This window comes from Phaseolus vulgaris, chromosome 8, assembly GCF_051622355.1.
Source record: "Phaseolus vulgaris cultivar YP4 chromosome 8, ASM5162235v1, whole genome shotgun sequence".
NCBI classification, from domain to species: domain Eukaryota; kingdom Viridiplantae; phylum Streptophyta; class Magnoliopsida; order Fabales; family Fabaceae; genus Phaseolus; species Phaseolus vulgaris.
Genome location: NC_143505.1, coordinates 48752135 through 48759209, shown reverse-complemented (window position 1 = coordinate 48759209; position 7075 = coordinate 48752135). Strand labels below are relative to the sequence as shown.

Genomic DNA, 7075 nt, shown 5'->3' with positions numbered 1-7075 from the left:
AGAAATGAAGCCAACTTTTCTTAGCTTAATCAGCACTCATCAATTCACTGGAATGGATCATGAAGACCCTTATACTCATCTATCCACATTCTATGAGTTGGTTGGGACCATGGGCTTCGAGGAAAATGATATTGAATCTGTTTATCTGCGTCTATTTCCTTTCTCACTTGCAGGCAAAGCAAAAGAATGGTTAAAGTCGCATCCAAACCAGAGTCTAAGTAGCTGGAATGATGTAGAAGAGAAATTCCTACACAGATTCTTCCCACTCTCTCGATATATCAAGGCTAAGTCTGATATCTCCACATTCAGGCAAGGGCCAGAAGAACCTTTTTGTGAAGCTTGGGAACGCTTTAAATTGATGTTAAAAAGATGTCCTAATCATGGCTTTGAGGATATTGCTCAGTTGAACATATTCCACAATGGTTTGAGGCCTGATACTAAAATGATCTTGGATGCTGCAGCAGGAGGTACAATGATGAGTGTTGATGCAGAACAAGCTACAAGAATCATTGATGCCTTAGCCTCAACAGATTACCAAGCTCAACATGATAGATATACAGTGCAAAAGAAAGGGGTGTTGGATCTTAGTACTTCAGATGCAATTTTAGCACAAAACAAGATTTTGACTCAGCAAATTGAGGCATTAACCAAGCAAATGTCAAAACTGCCTCAACAATTACATGCAGTAAATTATCCTTCAATGCAGAATCAAGCTTTGAAGTGTGATTTTTGTGGGGAAAATCATCTTAATGGCCAATGCTCTTACCAAAATCCATCAGAGGAAGAGGTTCAGTCTATGAATAATCAAGGAAGGCAAGGTGGCTTTGCATATAATTATCCAAATAACATGGCTCAAGGATGGAGGAATAATCCAAATCAAGGATTTGGGTGGAAGCAAGAGGCTGGATCATCTAACAGACAAGTCCCTTATCAGCAGCAACCACATTATCCTTCCATTCATGAGAGAACATCAAAATTGGAAGATACTTTTGAGAAGTTCATGCAAGCCTCTCTATCCAATCAAAAAAATACTGAAGCATCAATAAGGAATTTAGAAACACAGGTGGGGCAGTTGGCTAAACACATAGCTGATAATCAAGGAAGTCAACTTTCAGCCAATACACAAACCAATCTCAAGGAGCATTGCAATTCTATCACTACCAGAAGTGGGATAGTTATAGGAAAAGGAATTGGGAAAAACTTAGTTGTTGGGAAGGAGGTTTTAAAAGATAAAGAAAGTGAAAAAGAACAGATTGAGTGTGAGGGAGGAGAAAGAAGGAATAAGGAAGATGTTGTAGATATTGGTGAGAAAATAGAAAAAAATGAAAAACAAGAGAGGAGTGTTCCTATAAAAGATGTACCTTATCCACATGCTCCTACAAAGAAATGCAAAGAAAGGAAATTTGCAAGATTTATGGATATTCTCAAAAGATTGCAAATTAACATTCCTTTTACTGAAGCTTTAAAGCAGATGCCTACATATGCTAAATTCATGAAGGAATTATTGGATAGTTGAAAATTTAATGACCAGGAGATAGTTGAATTGGAAGCTGAATGCAGTGCTATAATTCAAAAGTCATTACCGCAAAAATCTAGAGATCCTGGGAGTTTCACTTTGCCAGTTATCATAGGAAATCTCATTGTTGAAAAGGCATTATTGGATCTTGGAGCTAGTATTAATTTGATGCCTTCATCAATGCTGAAGAAAATTGGAAACCAACAAGAATGACTTTGTAGTTGGCTGATAGATCAATCAAATATCCACATGGAATAGTTGAAGATTTATTGGTAAAGGTAGATAAATTTCTATTCCCAATAGATTTTGTTGTAATGGATATTGAAGAAGACGCTGATGTACCTTTGATTTTGGGAAGACCATTCATGAAAACTGCCAAAGTTATAATTGATGTAGACAAATGAAAATTGAAGGTTTGTGTTCTAGATGAAGAAGTAAGCTTTAATGTTTTTGAAGCAAAGAAGTATTCAAATAATCATAAAGAGTGTTTCAGAGTGGATATGAATGTTGTTGAACCTTCAATGATGTTAATCAGGTGTCAAGATATATGACGTTAAACGAGCGCTTGCTGGAAGGAAACCCATTGTTTTGTTTTGAAATGTGTCTTTAATTTTTGTTTTGAAATGTGTCTTTAATTTTTGTTTTGATTTAGTAGTATGTTTTAATATTTGATGTCTTTAAAACCAGTTTGATATGTGAAATGGTCATGTAGGTTTGAAATGTTAGGTGAAATGAATGGATGGAAGAAAGCTTAGAAAGGTTTGAAACTTTTGGCAAAGACAAAATGAAATTTTTCAAGAAAATTTCATTGCAGGGTAATTTTAGCTTAAGCTAGAACTTTTAGCCTAAGCTAGATATGCAGAAAAAAATTGTTCTGCAACTTTCGCTTGAGCTAAACTGGGCTAGCTTGAGCTAAAGTAAATCTGTTGCTCTCTGCCAAATTTTAGCCTGAGCTAAAATGAGCTAGGTTGAGCTAGAACAAATCTGTTGCTCCCTGTCAAACTTTAGCCTAAGCTAAAATGAGCTAGCTTGAGCTAGAACAAATCTGTTGCTCTCTGCCAAATTTTAGCCTGAGCTAAGCAGCTCTAGCCTAAGCTAGTGAGATTTAGAAAAAAAAAATGCAGCATTTTATAAAAATCACATTTTGAAAACCCTACACCCTAACTCAGTTTCAGAAGCACCCTCTGTTCTAAAAAAATCCCAAAGCTTCCATCTACATAACCATTCTCAAACAAACATTTCATCTACATTTTCATTATCAAGGTAAGTAATTACTCATCTCCATAATCATTTTCATTGCCATTTCCATTCAACTAAGTCCAGTCATGCGTGTTTCTGCTTCCAGTTCACAGTTTCGTTTTTAAATTGAAAGAGTCAATCTTTTTGAAATTTCAATGTCTTGATGTTGAATAGGATTGTGGAATAGGATAATCAAAGTTAAGTACGGTTTCATGGATAAAATACCAAAACAAAAAGTACTCATTCAATTTCATTTTATACATTGCATATCAAGTCTTTGTTGAAATGCCAATCAAATAAAACACTTTGATTTGAGAAATGTTTATTCTTATTTGTGCAGAAAAGTGAGTCGCACCAAATCCACAGCTGGTATTAAATAATCTGTCGTTGACACCCACTAAATTTGATGATTATCTATCAATTGGCATGGGGACATGCACAGTTTTTCAAGGGAGGCAAGAGAACTTGGAGTTGGGACTAGAGTTGAAGATACACCAGAAATGGCAGCTGGACCAACTGGAGCAGCAGCAGATGATGAACATTCAAACCAAGTTCAGAATGATGATGTTGGCACAGCGGAACAAAGTCATAAGAGGAGATTGATACTTCTCATGCACAATGAACAGAAAACTGTTTTTATCTTTTTTGTTTAACTTTAATTTCAGTATTAATTTAGTTTAGTAAGTTGACTTTAGCAGTTTGGTTTAATATTTCTTACTTTATATTTTGTTGATGACAAGCTTAAGTTAGTATAATGGTTGATGTTTGAATATTTTGTGAAGTGAAATCTTGTATATAGATAGATGATGGTATGATTTTTTTGGAAAAAAGAAAGCAAACAATATTAGAACAACTAAATGGATTGATCGGGGACTTAATTTGAAAAAGAATTTGTGGCTGGAACCATCACTCAAATTGAGAAAGGATATTAATGTGTAAAAGTTGGAACAAGGTAAATAGTTGAAAGCAATGTCTGAGAACAAATGAGGAATTGAAATTAGCCAACCAAGTGAGAGTGTGAAACCTTTAAACAGTTTGAGAGACTTTCACTAGTGAATAGTTAATTGAGGTTGCCTAATTTTCTAGTCAATTTGCATCACAAAATCAAATATGGAGATGATTGAGGCATGTTTAATAGAGTTGGAGGTGAGAAAACTCAAAACCAAACAGCTAACTTTTGCAATATATGATGAAATGTGCAAAAAAATAACCCTTTTTTGAGCCAAATTTGTTTTATTGCACCGTAGCTTCTGATATACATATATTTTCCTACCTTGTGGTATGCTAACAAAAGGAGAGCATAGGTGCAATTCAAATTTCTCTAATTAAAAGAATTGGGTTTGGTGTGGCTGTTGGGATTTTGAGAATGAAAAAAAAGAGAAAAAGAAAAAAAAAAGGGAATGACAAAATTATCCAAATTCTCATTCTTATTTCAAAAAAGAAAAAAAGCAAAGGGGATTACAAGAATATAAAAAGAAGCAATGTGAATGAATCTTATGGAAGGGATAATGGATAACACAATTAGAAATTGAATTGCAAATATGCTAATCTTTTGTTAAGTGTGCATTTTGTTATCCTGGAAAAACCAAATTTTCTTTGTAACCCAACCTCATTACAACCTGGAAAAGACCTCAAGATCTATGTTTGTGAAAGTGTTTGTAATCAACTGGAAATGAAGGGCAACCTTAAATTAGCTTGGAAATCAGTGAAAAGAGAGGGAAAACACTCACCAATGAGGAATGAAGAGAGAAATTCCTTAGTTTGGTTCTTAGTGAAGAGTAACAATTGTTTACCTTGGAAATTGAATACATTCTTATCTTTGTTGGGTCTATTAGTGTCTAAGTTCAAGAGGGGAGGGGTGAATTGAGCTTATAAAATTTTCGCAAGAACACACAATTTTTCAGTATTCCAGAGGCAAAAAGAACAGATTGTTTTTACATGAAACAGATTGATTCTTCAGAGCAGTCTTGGCACAATTTGAATTTTGTTCAATGTAAAATTGTGTTCAATAAAGAATTATAACAGAACCAGATCAGCTTAATATTGTGAGGATGAAGGATGCAACTATGCTTAGGAATCAATCAAAAGTTGCACAACACAAGATTTCAAGAAGTATGATCCTTTCTTAGGTTTTAATGAATGATCAGTTTGTTCACAATTCACTTAAACCATTATATGCAGCAACCTTGTATATGATCAGAAAACTTCAACAAATAAGGAAGAACAGTTTTCACTTAACCCAGAATTAACAGATTCAATTTAAAAAGAACAGATTTAGTTCTTGACAGAATTAAGCAAAAACCAGAAAAGAGTGCAGGGATGAGAATACAAGATACACACGTTTTTATACTGGTTCACTCATACAGAGCTACATCCAGTCTCACCTTACCCCAAGGTGGAATTCACTAAAAACAGTATCAATCACTTACAAAACCAGCAGTTCTTGAACACTACAAGAACACCACACGCAATGCTGAAAAACCCTATTTCAGCACACCTTGCACTCCAAGAAACCCTATCAAGGAGTGACTAACACCTACACCTTTACAAAACAGAATAAAGGAAAGATTACACCTGAAAAGAAGATGCAAGAACTCAAAACCAGTAGTTCAATTTGCTGCAGAACTGCACCAGCACCTTCACCAAGCTCAAAGGTTTCCTAGAACAAGCACACTTGAAAATCTCTTTGGAAAACCTCTCAAAACATCTTTCAATCCTTCTTCTCACATGGAAATTGTTTGATCTCTGTCAAAAGCGTAATTCCTCAGCACTAATTCATGTGAGATAGACTTTTCTTTATATAGAAAACAGTTACAAAACATCTTTCAATCCTTCTTCTCACATGGAAATTGTTTGATCTCTGTCAAAAGCGTAATTCCTCAGCACTAATTCATGTGAGATAGACTTTTCTTTATATAGAAAACAGTTTCTAACTTCTTTTCAAAAAACAGTTGAAAAGCAGTTAAGAAAACAACAAATTCATTTTTGAACTTAACAGATTTATTTTGTGAAAACTGCCAACTCAGCTTAACAGAAATAACTGTCTGAGTGGTACCTTTGGAGCCCTAACTAACTTGTGAAAAAACCTTTCAACTCACCAAGGAATAAACCTATTCTTTTTCAGTGAAACAAATTAAAATATAGCACACAGGCCAGCTCAGCTTTAACTGAAATAACTGTCTAAGCTTTGCCTGTGGTGCCCTAACTGAATTTTAGAAAAGCCTTTTAACAGAGAAGAAATAAACAGATTCTTTCTCCATAAAACAGATTTATATGTGTACTGTTTTAAAACTGTTAAAACCATTTTAAAAAGCTTTTCAAAAACCATTTAACCACATCATGTGCTTGATCTAGACTTGGTTAGGCATCTAGGATAGGTTACACAGCAAAAGGCAATCATACACACTTACAAGCCTAATTACAAATGAATCTAAAAACCTATTACAATCTTCAAAGCACTCAAGCCATTTTCTTCATCAAACACACATCAAGCCTTGGTAGGGAAGAAGCTTCCTCCAGCTTCAACAATCTTGTCTTGGTTTGAATTGATAGGAAACACCATAATTTTTGTTGAATTATCTTGTGCTCTTTCCATGAAGTTGTTTTGATATTAAACTATATATTTGATTTCTAAGAATTTTGGGGAAGAATGAACTCATATTTTTTGGGATTCAATTACTTTGCTTGAGGACAAGCAAGATTCTAAGTTGGGGGGAATTTGATAAGTGCCAATGTGTAGTTTTTATGATTGAAAAAATTAAACACTTTGGAACTTAATTGTTGCTTAATGTAAGAAAATTATCCTAATCTGAGAATTATTGAATCTGATTATATATTTTGAACCAAGAAACAAATGAAGAAATTTAATCTCAATTTTTGTGTAAATTGCAGATGAATATGAAGCATTGAAAGAATTATTCAAGCTAGCATTGAAAGAAAGAAAGTAAAAACTTAATTGGATCACAAGAAGATTTAGCTCAAGCTAGAGGATTTAGCTCAAGCTAAAACTGTCCAGAGTTGATTAAAGGTGCAGTACAATTCTAGCCCAGGCTAGAATTGCTAGCTCAAGCTAAAACTGTCCAGAGTTGATTAAAAGGTGCAGTACTGATCTAGCTTAGGCTAGAATCGCTAGCTCAAGCTAAAAATGCACCGAAAGGTCTAGCTTAAGCTAAATTGGGCTAGCTTGAGCTAAAGTTGATTATATAAATTCTGAAACATAACTCAAAACCAGCGGTGGAAAACTGATTGGGTTTTTTTAGAGAGAGACTAGTGAGAGAAAGAGAAGAAACCTTTGTTCTTAGGAGAAGAACTTGCTCAGAT

The 7075-nt window shown here is 34.4% G+C and overlaps 1 pseudogene; it reads right to left on the bottom strand.

Moving 5' to 3' along the window:
- Positions 1-281: 281 nt before the first annotated feature.
- LOC137827389 (small nucleolar RNA R71) lies at positions 282-387 on the bottom strand (annotated as a pseudogene).
- Positions 388-7075: the final 6688 nt, after the last annotated feature.